The following is a 24,509-nucleotide window of genomic DNA, read 5'->3' on the forward strand; positions in this document are numbered from 1 at the left end:
CAGAAATCATTCCTGGTGTAATTCTGCTAACTTTAGTGAAATTATTCCAAGAATTAATTTGCTGTATATAAATCAGTGTTTATAGATTTATCATTTGTTAGGAGAAATGTTGATTCAGAAGTATAAATCTTCAGTATAATTATTGAAATGTGAAAATGTTCTGGTGATAATATTGCCATTGTAAAGCAAGTCCTGGAAAAAAATAAAATTCATAGAGTATTGCTTACCTGCAAAGAGGAACTTGGACTAGGTGAATATGTACATAGGGTTACCATATGTCAGGTTCCCAAAAAGACACAGCTGAAGTGGGGCGGAGTTGTGGGGGGGATGGGGCAGAAGAGCTGCTGGGGGAAAAAGTTGTGGGTGCTGGATGGGGTACCTGCAGTGTGGGTAATCACTTGAGGTTGTGGGGCAGTGTCTCCCCATGTCACGGTGGTAGGATGGCTGGCGCAAGCCCAGGACACAGCAATAGTCATCAGTCAGCACCTCCTTGTGGGACGCCCCCTCCCTAGGACTGGGAGCCTGGGGCTGTGTAAGCTGGACCTGGCAACTGTAGTTGCTGGGAAATGGACCAATCATCTGTGGATGCAGGGAAGCGGACCAATCAGAGGTCTTTCTGAGCTGCAGCCTGTCTGCTCTGCAAAAATCCAGGACATGTCCTGTTACTTGAAAAATCCACCCAGACAGAGAACGGAGGCTCAAAAAAGAGGCAGTGTCTGGGAAAACCTGGGTGTATGGTAACCCTATTTACTGCTAGTAGCAAAGTGTAAATAGTTGACCTGAAATGTTAAAAATAGCAAACCAAAAAATGAAAATCTAAGCAACGGATGGTCCAGTCAAAGTTTGGGGAGACTTGACTGAGGGTCTGTTTTGGAACCATTTCTGATATTTGTCTGTTCGTGACATTCTTGACACTGACCCTGTTTTGTAACTCCTGATCCATCCCTGGTTTAGAATGGTAACAAACTGAGTAAAACTCAGAGTAAAACTGTGGCATAAGCACACTGGAGCTCTTCCCAGCACACCTTGGTGGGGCTGAGGAGCAAAAACTGGATTTATGTCATCTTTGTGCACCTCAATCCTCAGAATGACCAGGGCCAAGTTTGGCCAGGATGCAACTGAAAGCAGCCCAAACTGAACAAGATAAACTATTTTGAAAATATAATGAAAATCCTGGTTCTTGACAATCTTCTTCCTTCTGCTGTCTTGCTGTACAGAACAGATGTTGATTTTTTTTTTAAATTTAGATGTTTGGTAAAGATCATGGGGTATTGAATTTCACTGAGGTTGTTTTGCACTCATTTTAGTGGGCCTGTAGTCCATTGTTTGTGCTGGTCTTATGAAACTTTTGTGTGTTCTGGTGAGCTCATACCCTAGGGCACTGGGTGCAATTCATTCTTCCTGCAATTAGTATTCATGGTTAGCTAAGCAGAACTAATGCAACAAATCTTTTTTACTTTGAAGGTTATGTTACATGTTTGCAGAGGGGCCTGAGGAAAGATTCCCTTATGAAGAAGATATTCTTGAATATCTATTGCTTAATTGTATATTCAAATCTATCACTTTTGTATTTCAGGTTGGACTTTCTTGATTCTCTTCTTAATTTAGCACCTTCAGATAAGAAGTACTACATATTAGTGCTAGGTGAACGGTAAGAAAATGGACCGTCAGGCATTTTTGCAAAGTCTGAATTGAATTTTGAGTCAGTTAATTTTGCAACCTTTCTCATGGATATTTTCGTGAACATTAGTGTTCATTTAAAGAATTCATGTGTCATTCTCGCAGTCTCACTCTTCTTCAAATACCATGGGCCAATAAATATTTTTGTTCCCGTAATCTTCATATTAGGTTTCCTAATATTTTATGGATATTGCAGAGTTTTCTACTATATTTGGTTCTCATTGAAAAAATTCTGTGATTACTTAGCTCTTCTATTATGCATTTTTAACAGTGGAACTCAAAGCTTGTTTTATTGATGGGGAAACTGAGGCACATAACAGGATGTCACCCTGCATGCCATTGGCAGAGCTAGGAATAGAATAGAACCAGGTGTCATGAGTCCTAATCTAGTGCTATATTCACAGGCCACACTGCTTCAATATGGAGTAAAACCTTTGGGTTTGTTAGAATTCCCAAACCAATCTTGTTCATTGAACGAAATCTATTTGCTTCATGTTTCAAGGTTCTCTTTGCAGTGTATTCCCAGAGGCACCATTCTGACAGCAATAGATATGATATCAGATAATACAGATACATGGAAAATGTTGGGGAAAATAGCAATGAAGGGTTGAGTTCTGCTCATAGTTTCAACTGGAGTTACTATACTGTTGTAACTAAGAGCAGAATTGGGCCCAGATTTCTGATGGGCCCATTTGTCATTTATGCTAAGGCCATTTACCCAACTCCAGTAGAGTAAAAAAAGGTCCTTAATATAAATGGGAATGAAACTTGTTGTAAGTAAAAAAGATACTCGCCATTTTTTGTGAATGGAATTAATATTTTCCTAGTAATGGTATGGTGTAATGATCATTCAAAAACACAGTAAGATTTTGGTTTCAATGATCTCTGGCTTATGAGAAGATGCGGCCCCTGTGAAAAGGCAAAAGAAAGTTGCAGTCATCTTTCAGTGTGATTCATTCTCTCTACTATCAATTTTCTTGCTCATTTGTGCTTTCTGATTGTGTCACATCACTATTTTAAATATTACTCACAGAAGAATAGTGAGTATAACGTATTTATCAGAGAAAATATAAAATGAAGCAATAGAAGAGAAGCAGGCTAATAATGGGGGACTTTTGTGGACAGGACTTTCCTCCATGCTTCTGCTAGCTCCCATTCAAGTGTCTTTCTTTTGCTATGTCTGAATAAAAATTGCTCATGTCCAGATGAGGCTAGAATTCGTATTTATTTAACAGTAACTTCTGTGTACCACTGTACAAATGTGTTTCAGATTAAAGAACAATAGTAAAAATATAGTGACAACATAAAAAATATTAAATTTAATATCAAACTAAATAAGACAGGGTCCATTGTCCTGATTACATATCTTATTCATTAAAAAAAATAGGGATCAAATCACAACAAAGCTGCACCAGTTTGCACCAGCAGAGAATTTGGCCCTATATTTTTTAATCTGAATGAATCGGCCACAGAATTTCAGTCTACTGGAGCAGACTTCTGTTGAACTCAGGGACGTCACCACAGTATTTAGGTCCGGCTTGCTGCAGAATACATACTGCCTTGATTATAAATGACTGAATACTGGCTTGCAGTTCAGCTTTTAATTTTATATTTGATATTCAAAGACATTGACTTTTCACTTTAAAGCAAATGTTTGTTTTCCTCTTATGAGTACAAGCTTTATTTGTTTTCATTTATTTATTGGACTCTTTAGACATTAAAATTTATACCATACTTAGGTTTCAATCTAGTAAACACTTATGTGATGCTAGCAGACCCGGAACCAGCTCTTGCCTGGGCCTTAGGCTCAGCCAAGGGCTGACAAGTTCATTGCTGGAAATCAGTCTGTTTCACCTATGTGCTAATATAGTTAGGATGGGTATTGGACACAGAGTGTTTAGACTTTATGAAATGCCTTTAAGTTGCTGCATGCATTAATCTCACATCATTCCTTTATCAGATGGTATGGTAATATGGTAAATATGGTAATATTTAAAGTTTTTGCTTTGTAACTAAAAAATGTTTGCTCTGAAACTGTGAACCCAATCAGGAGGGATTGTCTCCTGCCCATCAAGAAGGCCTGTCTAAACTAAATGGGCCACTGTGGGACAACACAAGACAAAGACTTTGTTAATTGCCTATGTGAACTGGTGTTCACTAGGTTGGGGCATTAGATTATAAGCTTCTTGGGGTAGGGACAATTTCTTGATATGCATTTGTACATGCAAGTCACTAGATAAGTGCCTAAGGAGCCATTTATACACATTTTACTGTGCTATGCATCTCTGTGGTGCTAAATACAAACATCAAGTAAATTATAACAAATACTTGATTACCATGCACCATTGCCACAATTGTGAATATAAGTTTGGCACATAAATACCTGCAGACCTCTGCTACCTCTTTTAAAAAAACGGCTCCTAAAGATTCCAGATACTTTCTGTAAAGAGAGGTTTGCCTCCATGTCCTTGGCCAAAATAGTTTTGCCACTCACTTTTTTCACAGTGTATTGTTCACCAGTTGCTTTCCACTCTCTGTCCTGGAGGTTCCTGCTCTCCAGTGGCAGTGCCTATATTGCGGCCTCAAAACCTCAGTTCCTTACTCAAGCAAAACTGGAAATCAAGGGGAGTTTTGCCAGAATGAGTAGCTCAGGATTTGGCCTTGAATGATTTGGGGATCCTTTGGCCTGAAAAGTGCTATATAAAGAGCCTGTTCCAAAGTTCACTGAAGTCAGCTGGAGTCAGTTTCTCCATTGATGTCAGTGGACTGTGGATAAGCTCCTTAACCTCCAAATATTTTTGTTTTGATATGATCCATGACATGGATTCTTTGAATGGATTAGATTATTAGGGCACTGTATTTACACACTGCCCTGGTGGTGCACAAATATTTCTATTAAACTAATAGCTGTTAAAGAGATGAATCTTTCACAAGAAGTGTTATTGTATTCATCTCTACGATATGGGGAAACTATTCTGTTGACAGGTTTTAAATGGATAGTCATAAGTTTGCTACAACGAAAATGTCAGTGAAAGGGAAACAGGTAATGATATTTTCTAACATAAATCAGTTAACATCTGTAATTTTCCTCTGTCCAGCAATGGTATTATTTATTTCAGAGGTAAAAAAAAGAAAGAAAGGATGTTTTACTTAATTTTTGTATCTTAGTAGGTACCCTTAGCTTAACTTAATGATTTGTATAAGTGATAGTAATTGCTGGAACTACAGTTGAGTAGTATTAGGTATAAAATGAACATGGTTATATGTCCAACACAACTAACAAGGAACAGAAATGCAGTTGTATGCAAGAGAAAATAATTACAGCAATAATCAGTGTAATTCATGATAATGGCTGAATTGAATTTCACACCATAGCTCCAAGCACTTACATTTAATGAATGTAGTTTCTGCTTGTTTACTAAAAAGGTTTTTAGCAGAAAATCGATAATGTAACTTCAGTGTTTCTAATTGCAAATGCAATTATTTTTTTTTAAGTAGTGGTTCAATAAGGATTTTGTAGAGAAAATTAAGGTATGTAAGTGCAGCAAATGTTGTTGCTTTAATTAGGCTACCTGTACATTAGTGGAACAGTTCCTTAATATTTATTTATTACTACATATTGATTAAAATTGATTTGTATTCAATTTTAAGGCTAGCTAATGTAATGAACATTGAAACTTTTCAGTAAGCACTGGCTATGATTGAACATATCGCTCTATAATCAGACTGTCTTCACAAACAGCTCTTTTCATATTAAAAGCATTATGATGAGAGCAAGGAAATTTGGGCTGGTACATAATGATGATTTCTACATGCTGAATTGAAAGTAGTTGCTGCTGCCTTTACTGGAATACTATAATAAGTAAAATAATATGCAAATAGGCTTGTAAATATAATTGTTTAATTGACTCTGGCTTATTCTTATATTTATGCTTTTTTTCTGTCCTTAAATGATTTTGCTATTGGGTGGAACTGGTAATTTTTGAAACATGAATGAAATCAAGGGATTAATTCCAGAGTAAATCGTTAAATTATTGTTCAAGGTTCTTAGTCACAATCTCAAAGCCCAGCTTACTGAGCAGCCTCATTGAAGTAAATAGGGCTTGTACTGAGCTCAATAAGGGCTGTGAGCGTGAGCACTGAAAAGATCTTAATGCAGCGATTCTCAAACTGTGGGTCGGGACCCCAAAGTGCATCATTGCTCCTTTTTAATGGAGTCACCAGGGCACGCGTTAGACTTGCTGGGGCCCAGGGCTGAAGCCCAAGCCCAAGCCCCACTCCACAGGGCTGAAGCTGAAGCTGAAGCCTGAGGCTTTAGCCCTGGATGGCAAGGCTCAGGTTACAAGCCTTCAACCGCAGCTGAAGCCCTTGGACTTCAGCTTTGGCCCTCCTGCCTGGGGTGGTAGGGCTCAGGCATCAGCTTTGGCCCTCCTGCCCGGAGCAGTAGGGCTCAGACTTAGGCTCTGGCCCTCCTGCTCGGGGTGGTAGGGCTCAGGAATCAGCTTTGGCCCCCCTGCCTGGGGCAGTAGAGCTCAAGCTTAGGCTCTGTTCCTCCTGCCTGGAGCTGCGGGACTCAGGGCTCAGGCTTCGGTCCTCCCTCCTGGGGTCGTGTAGTAATTTTTGTTGTCAGATGGAGTGTGACTTAGTACATCCTTAAGCATGGCAAAAGCTGTCTGAGGATTTCTGAAAATGCACCCAGTGCTTGGGTGTACTTGTGGGTGCAGAGAATCTCCTTACATATCCTTTGTTGGCCAGAATCTGGAAAGATAGCCTCCATGTTAGGCTTCAGATCTTTATTGTCCATTGTTTCATACAGATGCTTTAGATACCAGCGATAGGCACAGTATTAAGATAGGATCACAATTCAGTTGTGCATTTCTTTGGTTTGTGATCTGCAATGGGATCCTTTAGGATGGAACCATAGATTGAAATGGATTTGATGAGTACAGTGTTGTACTGAATAGGTTATCTTCTGGTAATTGCCTACACTCTTGTGGACCAGTATCTAGACAGAACAGCTCCAGCTTAGGCCAATAGCAAAACTCCCAGTGACTTCCCCAGTGGTGCAGGGTAGGGGCCAATTTGCACATCTTAAAACTGGGAGAATAAATAAGGTAGGAAAGAGAGGGAAGAACAGAGCCAACAAAAGTTTGGTGGTTTCTGTCCTGTAACTCTCCTAAATGTAAATAAAAACTGTCTACAAAATGGGGTGGGGGGGAACTTCCCTCCCATCAGAAACATGGGCAGATGACCATACCTGTGAGCCTGAAGGCAGAACTGGCTCCTTTATGGAGTTCATTCTCACATACGACTATTTGATCTATCGTTCTTGTCTGCAGGAGACATTGATTTGCATATTCAAAAACTGATGCCTAAAATAGGCTCTGTTTCTCTTAGAATATTCTGTGGACAAAACATATTGGTAAGTGGGAAAATCATTAACTCATATGTCTTACCGAATGAACTTGATATACCAGCTAAGAAGAACATTACTACTTGACTGACATATGTATAGAACATAGTTATTCATAAACAGCAATTATGTAATAATCAAATCTAAAGGAAAATGTGGTGGAAAATTAAGTTTATTTCACTGGGAAAACATTAAAGTGTGCAAAAGGTTTTTAATAAATAAAAACAAATAGCTCAGGGTTTGCGCTATGATTATTTTCTATGGTTACCTGCCCTCGCGGCTAGAACTAGTGTTGCATTTTCTGCCAGATTCTGTAAGGCATTTTACTCTACAAAAACAACTAGCTCCTTTCCAGCCAATGATTACTTGTAATTATGCTTTCCCCTGCTATTATTCTAATAGACTGTCATGCTGCACAGAAGAGGCGTTTGGAATATAAGACTGCTTTTATGGCTGGACTGCTGGAACACTTAATATAGCTCTATTTTTGAATTATCAGGTTCTATCCTTTTGAAGTCTGTGTTAGTGGAACTCCTATTTATGAGATGTGCTGTGCTTAAAGGTTTGCTATTGATGAAGAGGTCCAACAGAGGCCTTTATCATAAGTACTGTAGCATTCTCCCTGAGAAATAAATAGCCTTGCTAAAAGGTATGTTGTGTACCAAGGTTGCAAATTACCAGCCAAGTACCTTATAACTGTATACTTCAAAAATACCTTTATGTTTCTTGTTTGTTCTCTTTTTTCCACAAATGAACAACATTTTTAAAAATGTATAAGGAAAGAAACCAGTTTGCTATCAGCTTTAATTGGACAACATGTATTCAAACAAACATGTACTCTTTAATATATATTTTAGCATAAGAAGTTGTTTACAGAAATATCCCTTGTAGCATTAAGTACTACTAGATTCAAGTCATTGGTATGAGTTTTCAGCACTGTCATTCAGAAAATGATTCGAATCAGTGGTTTATTTGTCAAATTCCTTCACTGGGCGAGGGTGGAGAGCTGGGAACCCAAGTTTAATAGTGAATTGCACTATATTTAGCAAACAACAATGAAAGCAGCATACAGACATTTAAAAGAGGGAGAAGTACATTTGCTGGTTACAAAGTCACTGAATATTTAGCGATAGGGCCTAGCTAGGTGGAATTTCTATGGTTTATCTTCCCCTCTACATATAAATTCCATGGTGCCCAATCCTGCCAGGTGCTGAGTGCACGTCTCTCCCTTTTAAGTCAATGATTGAGCCCTGAGTTTGATTCTTTTTTTTACCATTTATCTATACCCAAAGCAATGCGGATCTAAACAGAAGTGTATTCTTTAAAGCCTCAACTTTATTCATGTTGATGTTTTCACCTGCTATTGAGTTGTAGCCATCTTCAGGGTCAGTAAGGAAATCTTTAGAAATCTACATGAATAGCATGCATTTGAAACTAAACACACCTAAAAGAGTAATGGACTTCAGCTTGGTTTTACACAAGCTAACATTTAGTAGCTAGACTATATATACTGCTAACGTAACCCTTCAGAAAGTGTTACCAGGTCTTGGCTTTGTATCCTTTCAAAAAGCAGTATTCCACACCCAACCCAGAGCCAAATCCTGAAAAGTGCTGACTGCAGTGCCTGCTGCTGGGATGCTCTTTTAAAAAAAAAAATCAGACCACTTATTCTGGCACCTATGTCAGAATTTAACAGCCTAGCTGTAAAATCCATTTGTAAATCTACACTCTTGTATGCAGAACAAGAACCAGAGTGTCTTAAACTCCAGTTGAAGCCAGTGAGACTTGAGGGCACTCCATACCTTGTAGGAGGGGCATTGCTTCTCACAAGATGGAGAATCAGCACCCAGGAATAGTCTTAGGGAAACTGTAATACACTGGCAACAAAAAAAGATAGATAATGTATGTAAAACAGGCATTGTAGTAGATATTGTCATATGAGAGGGATTTGCATTTAATTCAACAAATAAGGAAAGTCATTGTTTTAAAGTGTTTATCTGGTATTTTTCATATGGAACATTAATGCATCAGAACCTTGACTTTGTACTCCCTATTTCATCTTTACTCATATATTTTACTATTATTGATAGCTTTCCCCTTAAGCCTGTCTATTTGCTAGTAGATTTGACAGATGACAGCTACTCTTTGGAATGTTAGATGGCATTTGTACGGCTATGATGCCAGGAGCGTTTTAAGCTCTGGTGTTGCATATTTATTGATCTCCATATTCCCAATAATCTGATGCATGTCACATTTGACAACATTATGTGGAGAGGTCAGCTAGATGGGGCTAATGAAACTGTTTCAAAGATGGATGTTGTTTTCCACAACATTAACCTTGCAAATGGCTGTCACTAGTGCATTTCACTATGGGGCTTGGTGTTTGAGAACCTCCTTTTTTTTTTTATGGTTGATGTTAACATTAAACAAAACCTGAAGCCATTAAATCTCAGTATTTATATACAACAGAAAACATGGACAACATGGCATCATTCCAAATGAAAATCTTATTAACAGCATATGGTGCTTGTGGCAAAGTCCTGAACAATCTGAAAATTGGTTTGGCTGTCTAAAATGTTTGACAGATTAGCAAACGATGATGTAAAAGGACTAAACAAAGAACAGCTGAATTCTGGAGGATTAAACTGGCAAATAGAAAACCCGGATATAATCAGAAAATGCATTGCACTTTCATATTTTACAGCAAAAACTATTCTCATCCAATGCTTATTACATTTAGGGAAATATACTATTTAGACTATCCCTTTATTTTTAAATAACTTCAGTAACATGTATAATGTTCCCAAAAAGGACCTGATTTCCAAAGAGGCTCCTTATAGTTCTATCCCTTTGAATATATTGTTATGGTGATTTAAATATTTAATTACAGGCTTTCTGCCATCATACCACTGGCACTTCAAAATGGGAGTCTTTAGAGCAATAAAAGGAATCCTCGGAGGCCCTTTTGCCACGCTACAGTGTTTTAGCACAGTTGTAGTAACTCTTTCTCAATGCTACACTGCATTTTTTGTAATGTAAATTTTGCACATACTTACAAAACACAATCCCAAATATGATTTTGATAGGCAAGCAATTTAGAAAATGCTCATATTGGCCATCTGAGCTGTAAAGTGCCACATATTTTTACAGAGTCTGTTGGGACTTCAGTGCTTTTCAAGCTAACAGGAGAAGGGGAAAAAAAGGCCTGGTCTTGAAACCCACAATTACATTTCTATATTTTTAAGGTGCATTCAGTAATGTTAGTAGAACACACATTCACAAAGGACTAGATTCTGATGCTCTTGCTCACACTGAGAATGAGGAGTAAGGGTCCTACAGAAGGTGAGGTATCAGAATGTGGCGCACAATGCCTTAAAAACTGATGTGCGCAGGGACTGCTGCAATGGCTCAACGGAACAATAGGTTTTGAGAATGGTCTTTAATGCTTGTGTCTGTGCATGTTGTTCCACATGCAAGCAGCCCATTCTATATCACCTTGTTAATGAGACATCGATAGCAGTGAATTCCTTAGATATTAAGAAATAGTTTAGTCATTTTGACTAACAGTAATACAGTAAACCCATTAGAATTTATCAGGGGTTTTGCCAGGTGTATGTTCTGTGGTAAAAGCATAAAATTAAAACATTGGGGAAAAAGTAAAATATTTCCTTCAGCTCTAGTGATTATCCATCGGGCATCAGCAAAAGCAAATATTTTATCCATTTTTTGACAAAACATTTGAAAAAGATTTGAAAATAAGGGCAATATTTTTTCACATAGCTATGCAATTCAAAGATATCTATCTATCTATCTATCTATCTATCTATCTATCTATCTATCTATCTATCTATCTATCAAATCGGGATATAGGCTTGCACTAGGCCTGAATGAACTATGGTTTTAAATTGAGTTTTGATGTTAACATGAGTGATAAATCCATAGCATGTGATTGAAAAGAATGAAATCATGAGAAAGAAAAGTTGTTTGTGTTAAACTTGTAGGGACCCTGGATATACCAGAGTTGTCTTATTTAAGGTTTGGGCTAAACCATAGAAATAAAGAAAACATAGTTAATTGTACACCAGGTGCAGTCAATAATTGGTTAGAAATGTTTGCCATATTTTTCCCTAACTACTGGACTAAAGTGAGATAAGGGGAAAAGCCGAGGAGAGAGTAGAATGCAACCCTAGACTGCTTCAGCTGACTTTAGCTAAGGTGCAATAACAGCAATGACATCACTTGTTCATTATAGTGTATAAAAAGGTAGGTTCTGCAGGAGTTTCTTTGTCGGAGCTTTTCCTTTCCCTTCTACAGCCATGACATGATGGGAAGGTGTCTTCCAGGCCTGATCCAGTGAGTATTCAGCTAATGCTTATAACTACTTTGTTGCTAGGGAATGGAGTATTGGTGTGTAATGCTTATTTTTGTATTTTGGCTGTAACCAATGCCATATTGTCTTTGAACTAATAAAGGAATGCTTGTGTGGAAACTGAGTCATGCTAAACATTCATAAACTTCTTAGGGAAATGATTTCCAATACCATCCATCCACCCATCCATCCACATATAATTAATTAATTGGGAGCTGCAGTTCTTGCAGGAGCTGATGCTCTTTAAAAATGGTTGACATTGTTCTTTTCCAGGAGAAGGACATGTTGAAGGGACAAGTGTTTTCACCTGGGATTTAGGGCCTGATCCAAACCTCATGAAAGGAAACGAGATTCTTTCCTTTGACGTCTATGAATTTTGGATCTGGCCCCAAGTGAACAACCTAAAACAAAGGATAAAAAGTCACCTGAACAAGAAAAGGTCCATGCTGCCAGCAAGCAAAAGATACAGATCTGTTAAAGGAAAACTCTTTAAACATGTCAAGTGAATAGGCCAGTTAAGGCTACCTAGGGTGGGCTTAACTTAGTCACTAGCAAATTACATGAGTAACTGTTACTATAGCAACTGCCAGATAATGTGGCGCTTATGCTACCTTTGAGATATGGAGCATTTTCTTACCAGACTTATCAGAAAACAATGTAAGTGCCATTCTGATTTAATGTTTATTTTATGATGTAACAGAAATTCATTATATTATAGAATCAGTTATGCTAAAATATAGTTAAGGTTGCAAAATGATGCATTCTGAAATCAGGAAATGGAGATTTTTAACATATGTGATATTAACTCCACCGTCATTTGCGTTTGCATTGTTATTCAGTGGTTTATTACCTAGTCATTGTTCTCAAGTTTATTACCTAATTATGTTTCTCACATAATACAATAGAGTCCCAGGCAAGTATTTTAAAGAATGGAAAGTCATTGGCATTTGTGACTTCTTTTAGCAATGGGTGCAGCTGTCTGTAGAGGGAACACTATCACATACTAGTTCTCAAATTGTAAGAGAGAGAATATCATAATAGATCTTTAAAAACCTTATAGGTATATTTATGCCTCACACATTATTGCAAACCTCAGGAATTCAAAAATCATGAATCAAGCCTCCACCCCCACATAAGGGGACTGACTTTAAAACCATGAGATTTTAAAAGGATAGTAAAAGTTGGGTTCTTTTTATTTGCCTTTGGGTTTTTAAGCCTTTAGAGTGCACTTGGGTCATATTGTCAAGGTTTTCTCTAGAACTAAGAAAGCAAGAAAAAAAATGACAGCTGAGATTCTCTCATAATGTCAAGATTCCAAGAGCTAAGGCTTTAAGTAAAACCCTTAAATGTCATGAGACTCACAATAAAATACTGAGCATTGACAACACTGTTTTTGATATTGCTGTCTTTCCTTCGATTAGAATAGTTATAATACAATTCACTTCCAAGGGACTGTCACATGAATAAAGCAGGTAGGTTTGCCCCATTGTGTAAATATATATTTGATAATAGAAAACAAGCAGAAATCTATGGAAAGAAACTTTGGTTTTTATCTTGTATTATAATTTAAAAAAAAAACCTACCTATTACCACTCTGTCAGGTTACATTTCTATTGAGGGCTGAAAACACTTAAGCACCTAAGTAACTACTCTTGTGAGCAGTCCCATCAAAATCAACTAAGTAATTTTACGCATACGCTTAGGTGTGTGCTGGATCGAGTGAGCAAGTCATGCCTCAATTCCCTGATCTAGTCTTGTCATAATTAATGAGAACAAAAAATGTGGATGGACTACTACATCTTGTACTTCAGATCTTAAAATGATCTCTAGCTATTAGAGATGAGACCTAGCTGGATTATCCCATATCTGCATACTGTGGAGGCCATACACCTTCCTCTGAAGCATCTGGTTCTGCCCACTGTCAGAGACACAATATTGGACTAGATGCACCTTGGGTGTGATCCATTCTGGCAATTCCTATTTTCCTAATCCCTCAATAAATACCCAGCAACCTAGAATGCACACCAAGGTTTGCATCTATGTACAGGCATCAGGTATATTTGTGAGTCATGTAGTCAAAGCCAGAGCCTTCAACACCTTGAGAAATGCAGATTTCAAATACAACTTCATTTAATTTACTAACCGTTAAGCACACACGCCACAGTGATTTTTTTAAACTATTGGCTAATGAGTTCTGAATTTTGTCAGCAATTAGATTTTTCCATTGCAGAATGATTGAGTCAAATCCTGCAGTCCTTACTCAGGCAAAACTCCCATTTCAGTCGGTGGACATCATCAGAGGAACACTCAGTGGAACTTTTGTCTGAGTCAAGATTGAGGCATAAGCAGGATTTCTGGAACAATTTTTATAGTGAGTGTGCTGAAAGTGGAAACCACGTATTTGGTTGTTGTTATTACTTCAAGCCAGGGGATGCTGCTCAGCACCGTTAGTTCCAGCACCTGTGAGCCTAAATCCTGTTTATCTTATACACATCCCTCTTCTTTCACAAACTCTATGCACTTATAACATGGTAAGATTTTTTGGCTCCCGAGGACAGCGTTATATTGCGGTAGAGGTGTAGTACCACGCAGTTCTTGAGGGCTTTATACGGGCTCAATTCTGCAAGGTGTTGAACAACCAGGAGTGGAATGTTTAGCACTTTGCAGGATCGAGGCATAGAAGAGGTTCTCTAAGAATTAAATTCACTTATGTGCAGAGGTCCAGAACAAGGCCTATACAACCATTCAAGTTCCACATAAGTGCTGTTTTGAGGGCATAAGTGATATTAAGGTATTATCATAGACTGCCTGCTGCACAGGAGTGAATTTCACTCAAACTACTTTACACATATTAAATAAGTCTTCTATTATTCCCAAAGGTTCTATTACCATTACAGTTGTTCTAAGATCCTGTTATCCCTTCTTTCACCAAGAAGTAGCGTTACCTAAAAAGGTTAAGAAATTTACCCAAGATTACACACTGAGTCAATGGCAGAGCCAAGAAAGGGAAGTTGTAGTCCTGGCTCCAAATCCCCTGGTTTAGCCAGTAATCAACGATTTCTTCCTTGGAACAACATTGTGCATCAAAATGCCCAAGTACCAGTGAAGCAGAGCAGGAGTCCTTAAAAACTATTTAAAAATACAAAGGTCACCACAAATGTGTCCAATAAGTAAAAGCTAGAATGCCGGCATTGGGTTTGAGCTGACTCCCACTATAGCCAATGACAAATAGTACACTAAGTATAATGCATTTTAGACAGCAGAAGTTCTAGGAATAATAGCTGCAAAAATAGAATGGCTTGTAAAATCCTGTAATTTCTAAGGACATATATTAGATACCTTCTTACATAATGTTATGTAGCTGGCTCCTGGTTGGCCCAAGAATTGGGGGAATGCAGAAGTACCACTAATCCTCTCCTTCAGGTCCTGCATCAAACAGAGCTCAACCTGACTTGAGGATTGGAGACTCTGGCCCTATTTAAGTCAATGAGAGCTTTGTTATTGGTTTCAATGGGGACAGGATTTCACCCTGTATGTTTGGTTATCAGGGCCACCTGGGGGCTGGGAGGCAAGTGGGGCAATTTGCCCCAGGCCCCGGGCCCTACAGGGGCCCGGTAAGCCTTGGCCTGGAAGTAGTCCAAGTCTTCGGCAGCATTTCGATGGCAGGGGGCCCTTCAGTGCTGCTCAAAACGCAGAGCAACTGAAGGCACCCCTGCCGCCGAAATGCCACCGAAGGCCCAGACCACCGCCGGGTGAGTACAAGCGCCACAGCTCTGCTGCTTTGCCCCAGCCTCCCTGAATCCTCTGGGTGGCCCTGTTGGTTATGGTGCATTTTAAAAAAATTATTTAGGAAGTTTTAAGAAGTTTACAAATTCTTGGCATGTAAGTATCAGAAACAAAACAATCATTACAACAGTTAACTGTTGTTTGAAGAGACATTATACAGGAACATAGTCATCAGATATTTCTATTTAACAGGGTGTTACCATATCTCACAGTGAGCATCATTACAACATACGGTGCATTTGCTGCTCCTGTAAATGCTTCTGCCTACAACAACAGTAGATAAACATAGGCTGCCAGGTGCAATAAATGGTTATAGGAGACGGTAGCAGAAGATCTATTATAATATAATAACATCCTCCCATGAAGTAGTTTTAAAAAGTATCTTTGGCCAAATTCTGCACTTGGAGATGCCCATGCAGCTCCCAATGATTTCAACAAGAGTTACTTGGCCTTGTGTGTCTAGGCACAGATGCTATGTATCTATTCTATGAATTTGTGTAACTGAACGCTCTCTAACAGACACATCACTAGAAAAGTTACTCACTTGATTTGGGTATATTGGGATTACTAGAGTTTATGTCTACTCTGTTGTAACCCATATCATGTAAATCTAGCAACCTAACTTTAAAATCAAAACGAGTGTTTGCTTTAGGAACGCCTCTTAAATGTGTTTTATTAGCAGTGTAATCATCAATCATCATCACTATGTAATATTATATGATGAAAACAAGGATCTGAAGTGGAGGAATGCAATGAGAAAGTGCCTATTGCTATAGCTCTTTGGAAGATGCAGGGTCCTATTAGGCCTCTGCATAAGGTGTGCGTGAATGTTAAGAAATTGGAGAGTTTTGTTCCTCCCTATATAGAGCTTACGATAGCACAGCCCATAGGAACCACATATAACAAATGTTAATTGCATTGCCGGGAGCCCAAATCCTGCAAAGTGCTAAGCAGGCTGGCCTGAAACGGCAACACTGATGTGAGTCCTGCTGCAGTCAGTGGGTCAACGCACATGCTTAAAGTTAAGTGTTTACTTGATTGGGGCTAGAATGGCAGGATCGAGCCCTTACTGCACAATTAGAAAGCACTCTCGTAGCCTGGTGATGGGCACAGTATAAGAATCTGAATAGAATAGGAAAGAATTCTTATATTAAAAAGGGGCTCCTTAAGACAAATGTTAAAAGTTCACACATTTTTTATGTTGACGGCTATTTATAGTCAGCAATTGCATCAAAGAGGCTCTTAAATGCAGGTTAAAGGCCTGCATGAAATATAGAACGCCTCAAAAAGGCAACCTAAATTTTTGCCATTTTAAACTTTGCATGGCTTGTATGTTACAACAGTCTACCAGGTTAATGAGCTGTGAGTTTAAATAGCAGTTGAAGACAACGGTTATAAATATAGAACAGTTTGCTTTTTTGCCTGTTGCTTTCCTGGGCTTCTGAAGGCCTTCAGCTGATGGAGAGCTTTTAATTTCACATTTTGGCCCCCACTGCAGGTGATAAACAAAGGTTTCCCATTGCTCTGATTCGGGTCAGTTATATAACCTCAGCGTCAATCCCACTGCCTGTAATTACACACAAAAGGTTACCGAAATCCGCAGCTAATTTGCAGCCTCTGTTTAGCAGAATTTAATAGCAGGTATTACTGGTGCAGCAGTAATTAAGGACCTTTGTCAATAAGACGGAATAGATGGCCACACTTTGTTGTAATCAGTGGACTCTTGAGAACCCACAGGAGTGAAAAGCAGTGAGAGGAGCAATCCATTTTGTGAATAACATGGCTCTCCTTTCACCCTCCTCCCTCATGAAACCACCAATGGAATAATAATTCCCCAGGCAACAAAAGTACAGGAATAAAAGTACTTACCCTCCAGCCTGTGATTTTTTTTTTTTTTTTTACTTTTTATTTACTCTACTGTGCTTTTTATTTGCTTCGGGCTGCGTTTGATGAAGTATTGTTTAAACAGCACCGAGCAAAATGGATATAGGGAGATGGAGAGTAGAAAGAGGAGGAATTTTAACCAGGTGGATATGCATTTGCCTTTAAGGTGGATGGCGTTTGGTTTATCAATTATTTTCTTTGGATTTAAAAAAGAGAAAGAAATGACAAAAACAAGTGGCTTGGTGAAGAGGTGGAGAGAGTCATTTAGAGCTGTCTCTGCACAGAGTCATTCAGCTATAAATGGGTCGCAAACAACAAGCGAGAAGTGAACTTGGTGTAGCATTGTAAACCTGTTCTCCCCCAGCCCTCCATCACTAATGTATCCATTGAATGGCCTGGCACGAGAAAGAGAGAGAGGGAGACACAGGGTGAGAGGATAGGGGGAAGAGAGAGAGAGACAGAGGCTGGTATGACACAATTCAAAGAGTGCTTTAAGGTGTACACTCTTTTCAGTAATTGGTGAAGAAGCTGCATTTCACTCACTGATTTCCTGCCTTTTTACAGGTTTTAACAAGCATGATGCTTTTAATAGCGGCTTGAGTACTGGCTCTTTATGAAGGCTCTTTTTTTTAAAGCAGCTTTAACTATACCCTTTCTGTCAGTAATACCTGAAAAACTTCTACCTTTAATCATTCCTGGATCAGGCAGCAAACAAGCAGCCCCCTTTCCGTTTTTCAATTACATGCTGGATATTCACCACACATCAAAAAAAAAAAAAAGAAACATCTTGAGTCTATAGCTTATTAAATGCAGCTCCGCCAGGATCTAGCTCGAGCTAACAAAAGCCAGAAAGGTAAAGTAAAAGCTGCAGCTCTCTTTTTTTATCTGCTCCATTGTGACCAGACATTGTAGTCCATTTTAAACAGTCAATGGTTTTCCATATCTTAGAGGTTCTAATACATAGACACAACCAGTGGACCCTGTATCTTCTGGTTTTTAGCAGTCCTGCATCCGACCTTTCAGAGCATATTAACATAGGGTTAGGTGTGTGGGTTATTTGCCTTTAATTTTGTTAACGCTAATTAGTCAAGGGAGCGTGGTGGTGGGGGAAGCTGCCCCTCTGGCTTAAGGCACTCTCCTTGGAGACCTAGGGTCACACCTTGATTAGGTCACTCACAAATGAAAATGGGCTTGATGGTCCCTAATAGACATTTGTCCACAGCTCAATGCTGTACAGTCATCAGTATCTGCTCAAGAGAGGCCCAGGAATGGAACAGCGTGGGTGCTGGAGGTCAGAATGGATTGGAAATGGAAGAGCTATGTGGGAAAGGTAGCACAGTGCTGCCTACACTATCTTTGCTTGTGGCCTCTGCTATTTATTAAAGTTTTCATAATGAACCCTGAAACCTGGTGAGGATTGTCCAAAGGGGAACATCAAACTATGGCTATTCTTAGGGTTTTCTACAGCACCCCTCCCCATATAGTTGCTTCTCAGGCAAATCAGATTTGCCCAGCAATGTCCATATGAATTTAATGGGGATTTCTGCTCTTCATCCTTTCTTGGTTGTAGGTGGTTCTGCTTGAGGTATATATATAATTCTAGTTATAATGGAAAAGCTTTATCAAAGATGAAGTAGTAAGGTTGGATTGATCAAACCACCTTGGATGTTCTTTCCACACCCAGATCCTTGTGACAGAGCTGTTTGTCTCTGGCTGTCATGTGCTTTGTCATGGACACTCTAAGGATAGTCCTAGGGGAGTGCATTTGTCCTGGTGGTTCATGGGTGAGATGCTATCATTGATGTAACTGGATCCTTGCCTGTTAATTGCTTTGAAGATCAAGACTGAGGGTCTGAACTGGCAAAGCTAGCAGATTGAGAGTAAGTGCACAGGAGTGCTGTGCTCAAAGGAGGCAGGCTGTCATAGGTTGCACAATCTAGAGCTTCTGCATTGCTTTCATCGTCAGCCCCAGAGACAGCAAACTGCAACAATCCAGTCTGAACGCATGTATCTTTGTGGCAGGACCTTGCCTGGGAGGAAGAGGAAAAGCTTCCTAACAAGTAAAGCTGTAAGAAGATTTATTTTGCTTCTAATGTTACCTGGTCAGCAAGACTTACTGATGGGTTGAGGACACCTTCTCACCCACTAGATTATGCACTTCTGATGAACGGGAGGCTGGTGTCTTCAAATGAATCAGCAGGAGCAGCAGGCCTAGAGAATCCTTTTGGATTTCACTGCTGTCATGACTGAATGGTAGGTTGGACAGTCATGTGCCCCACTAAAGATGTTCTGGGGCTGGGGTATGGGAACAGACATTCCTTGCCACACCTAAGGAGTTACAGGCCAAACAGCTGTCACTGGAGAGCCCTGTAGGTCCCAGCCACCCACTCACTGAAGCTGTGAGAAGTAAAAAGGGGGCTGCAGGCCTATAGGCCTTGTCCTGAAGATATCAAGTAAGAGAGATTGTGGGGCTGGTTATAGGGCAACAGGGTGATGGGAGTGGGTCATGGGCTTATGGTTTCAAGTGTAAATCCAGTGGGGAAAAATGACCATATTGGATTAATGGTGATTTTGAATATTGTTTAGATAATCACTAAAACCCACATTCAAAGGAAAACTAGGAAAGATTTTGTATTTGATTCTATCATTGGGCCAGACCCTTAGCTGTAAATTTGCATAGCCCAATTGAATTCAGCACAGGACTTGGTCCATTGCCCTAAATAGCTTTCAGTTTAAACAGAGAGGCCAGTCAAAGTATGGGAGAAAGTAAGAAATATTATCCCCAATTTATAGCGGGGGAACTGAGCACAGATTGTGATCCTCTCACACTAAAGTCAAGGGGTCCATTGCATGATCAAGAGCTCACCAATGCATATGGAGGGTTCACAGTCTGGCCCAGAGAGACTGAATGTCTTGCTCATGATCACACAGAAAGTTTGAGGTGGAGGTGGGAACTGACCCTGGAGCTACAGAGTCCTTAATGCAATGCCTTAACCACAAGACTATTCTTCTCTATAGTGGAACAACAGAGCAAGGAAGGGCAAGAATGAGGACGATAATGGTGTACAAGAGGAAGGAGTTTCTGCCTTTTGGCAGGTTCATTTGTTTGCAGTGAAATGTTGTAGTTTAGATAGATAGATATGAAGCAAACTGAACCTAAATAGGAATATATTGAAAATGAAGTTATAGTGAAAGAAATCACGGATACCAGTACTGAGAATAACTTGTAGCATTTCCCTACAATGATGGATGCTAATTTAGTCCAAGATGAGCAATAATTAAGAAATAATGTAAAAGAAAAAGAATGTTTTCACAGGATAATGGTCTCCTGGTGCTACCTAAATGCCCAATGCTAATTTGGGACATTTATTTTCCAAGCAGGAGACACTTGATCTGAAAAGGATATTACCAGGACCAGCGCTAGAGTTTTTCGCGCCCTAGGCACACGGCCATTTCGCTGCCCCGTGCGCCGCTCCCGCGGCTCTGGTGGAACTGCTGCAGCCATTTCTGCAGAGGGTCCGTGCCTGCGGGAGGTCCACTGGAGCCACGCTGGACCAGCGGACTGTCTGCAGGCATGCCTGCAGCAGCTCCACCAGAGCCGCGGACCAACGGACCCTCCGCAGGCACGACTGCAGCAGGTCCACCGGAGCCGCCTGCCGCCCCCCCCCCAGCAAAATGCCGCCCCCCGAAAATCCTGGCGCCCTTCCTCAATGGAAGTGCCAGCCCTGGCTACTACTTTGAAGTACAGTCTGGTAGGTAGTTTATATTTATATAAGATACTGTAGTCATGGACTCATGTCAGATCCACTACTCTAGTATTTCTAGCTCTACTTTTGTGCATTCTAGATCTCAATTATTTTTAGGATGGTGACTCTGATAGTGGCAGAAAATGGCAAGGCATTAATGATTATTTATGGTGTTGAGATTTCACAGCATACAAACTATATAGGACAAAGCAGTGTATGTAGCTGTCTATAGCAAATGTAACTTTGTTTTCTCATATAATAAAGGACAGTATATATTCAGAAGGTTTAATATGCCTTAGTGGTAAGGGTGAAGCAGTTCAAGTATTAGGTTTGTTCAGGACCATTCTTTCTCCTAAGACTTTGTAAGTATGAGCCAGAGGTGAAAGACAGACTTGATGGTCTAGAGGTTCAAAGGTCAGTTATTTGCCTTAAAGGAAAACCTATCTAATGCAATAACAGTTGCAAATTAGTGTTCAGTAGGTCATACACTTTAACCTTTCTTCAACATTATTTGATCCTTTGATATTGTGTACACTTTCTTATAAATGCAAAGCATGGCACATACAATTTTCACAGATACAGAAAAACTGACTTGGTAAATTAGGACTGAAGAAAGAATATTAAATATTTAATGAGCTTCCTTGATAATATATGTCTCAAAGTCAAAGTCAGTTAGTTTGTGTGGTTTCTGAACACGATCTGATGTGGAGTTTGGTTATATTCTAAGTGCAGCTTTTTAAATTTACACCAGTCCTGAAATGAGATGGTTAAACAGCATGCAGGGCAACCACATTTTCCCAGGAATCTTAGTCCAACACCAATGCCTACTTCCCAGGGAGCAACTCTGCCTCAAGAATTGACCCTAACCAGAGAACAAGTAGAGCGCAAGCTCTCCTGCTTCTCACACATCTCCCTCTCTCCAAAAACTGTCTCACCAAAACTCTGCATAACTGAAAACTAACAACAATACAGCATTGTTTGCAGAGTTGTAGTCATGTTGGTCCCAGGATATTAGGGAGACAAGGTGGGCGAGGTAATATCTTTTATTGGATCAACTCCAGTTAAAAGATATTACTTCACCCACTTTGTCTCTCTAACAACACACTATGTCTTTCTAAGAGTCAAAACTTGCTCACATGCTAAGGAAAAGTAGGATTATATGTAACAATATCCCCTGGTGATGCCTGCTGTGATAGTGATACCTAAGTGTTGTCTTATATAAAGAACAAAGTAGCGCATGATGAGTCACACCATTTAGATCCTGGCTTCACTGGTGATACTCATTCATAGAGTTCTTGTTTAAAAGCTGTTTGTCACTTACCCTGGTTCTTCATTATGGACCAGTTCCTGCAGTCCCTAGTCAAACTCCAGTTCAGCAAAACTTGCTCTTGCAAATAGTGCCTCACTTTCTTCTCCTCTGACCTACACTGCAGTGTAACTCCACTGACTTCAGTGAAGTTACTTTTCATTTATACTAATAAAAGTGAGTGGAGAATCTGGTCCATAGTTTTGATTCATATGAATAATCCCATTAGAATTACTGGAAGTATTTGTGTGAAGAAGGATTGCTCCTGTGAATAAAGGTTTGCTAAGGTCTTCCTCAGTCCTTACTCAAGTGTGAGTTTTTCCTGAGTAAGGATGGTGAGTTTTGGCCTCATGGTCACTTTTCAAGGATGAGATGCAGGAACTGAGTGGGTCTTTTCAGGGCCGCCCGGAGGAGAGGGGGGCAAGTGGGACAATTTGCCCCAGGCCCTTCAGGGGCCCTGCAAGCCCTGACCCGGTGGCAGTCCAGGTCTTCGGCGGCATTTCGGAGGCAGGGGGCCCCTCAGTGCTACCAAAGACACAGAGTGACTGAAGGACCCCTGCTGCCAAAATGCAGCTGAAGACCTGGACTGCTGCTGGGTGAGTACAAGCACTGCAGTTCCCCTGCTTTGCCCCAGACCCCCTGAATCCTCTGGGCAGCCCTGGGTCTTTTTCTTTTTTAAAATTCTGCATATGGCAATCAGAAAGAAATGTAAGACCTGGTGTGCTGTGTATAGCCATCTCACCTGAATAAAGAGTATCTAGTTCTGCAATAGAGCACCACAGTTTTAGATGTCATCCTTCCACCATGTTCACTCTGCATCAGTCAAAGGTGGCCTCTGGTGTAATTTGTAAATAGCAGAACAGCTTTGTCTCATATTTCCAGTAGGGTAACAGCTTTCTTTGCTTGTATTGCATTTTGTTGTACCACAGATTTTTTTCCAGATATTTTTTCTCTTACGTGAAAATACAAATATTTTATAGGGGTACATTTTTCTGTCATATGTATCAATACGTGTCCTAGTTTCAGACAGAAGAGACATTTTCATCCCTTGGGTAACTCCATTGAACCCAGTGGTGTTACTTCAGGGATGAATTTGGATCAAAATGTATTTTTTATTCTCCTCTCTTATTCTGATTCTGCAAAAGGGAATCTTAATGGGAGTACAGAGCAAGGGACAAGCTTATAACAAGCCCCCTTATAGCAATAGTTGATTTCAGTGTGCAATTATTTTGTTATTTTTCATTAGAATTGCAGATCTTCAGAGCGTGCTGGTGCAATTATATTGCAATGGAAAATCCAACCACCCCTTCACAAGCTATAGATGGCCCCTGGGCAGTAGTTACATTGCAGAAGGGATTGATCCATCTAGGAGGTATGCACTCTCCTGCATGAAACGTCTACACAGCAGCACATGGGGTCAGCAGGGACAAGCTAGAGGGTGTGGGAACTGAGGATCTGCTCCTGCACTGACTACACACCCTTTGTAAATGCTCTGAGTAGGTTACTTAACCACTTTGGTTCTAGAGGAGAAGATTCTCTGATCCACAGCCACATTTCACCTGTGAGATCTATGCCAGCACCAAAAGGGTATCCCCAGGTGAATATTAAATAAGCTCCCTGTTCTCCCAGTCCCATAATTTCCAGAACTCAGACCAGAAACTCCTGAAATATAATTAGACTCCAAGGGGGAATTTCCTGGAGGCTTTTTAATTTCAAATGCAGCTTTTGGGTTAGCTGCATAAACAAGATTGTTTAGCTCCAAACTAAATCCAATCCAGAAATTTACAAGGTAATTTAGAAATTGTTTAGGAAGATTTAGAACCCAATCCGTTACAGTCAGCAGGAACTGAGAGCACTCAGCCACTTTGCAAGATCTGTCCCTTAAAAAGTGGCGATAGACTGGAACTAAAAACCTTGGTACATATGCTCCTCCCACCCCCATCGCTATGTGGAAGCTTGGAACCAAAGTTTACTGGATCTGGAGCTGAGTTTGTAGGGGCTGACCCAAATCCATAGCCAAATACCATTGAATTTGGGGAGTTTGAAATTTGGAAAAAGATCCAAATTTTGCAGCTCAATCTATCACTAGAAAGGGAGGAAAGAGAGAACATTTTACCCACCCATAAAATGGTGTTCAGAACTAACTTGTCGCTCTTTTCCTAACAGTCTCATTTGTCATTGTACTTCTGGGAAGATGCATTTGTTAAACATTATCTTGTTCTTAGGTGGCAATTACGCTGGAATGGGAGCTAGAAGTGTATTTTTCAAATGTCATATTTCTGAGATGTGTATCAAAAACTATCTAGATCTAGAGCTTTCATTCAG

Source organism: Gopherus evgoodei, chromosome 7 (genome assembly GCF_007399415.2).
Source record: "Gopherus evgoodei ecotype Sinaloan lineage chromosome 7, rGopEvg1_v1.p, whole genome shotgun sequence".
Taxonomy (NCBI): Eukaryota; Metazoa; Chordata; order Testudines; family Testudinidae; genus Gopherus; species Gopherus evgoodei.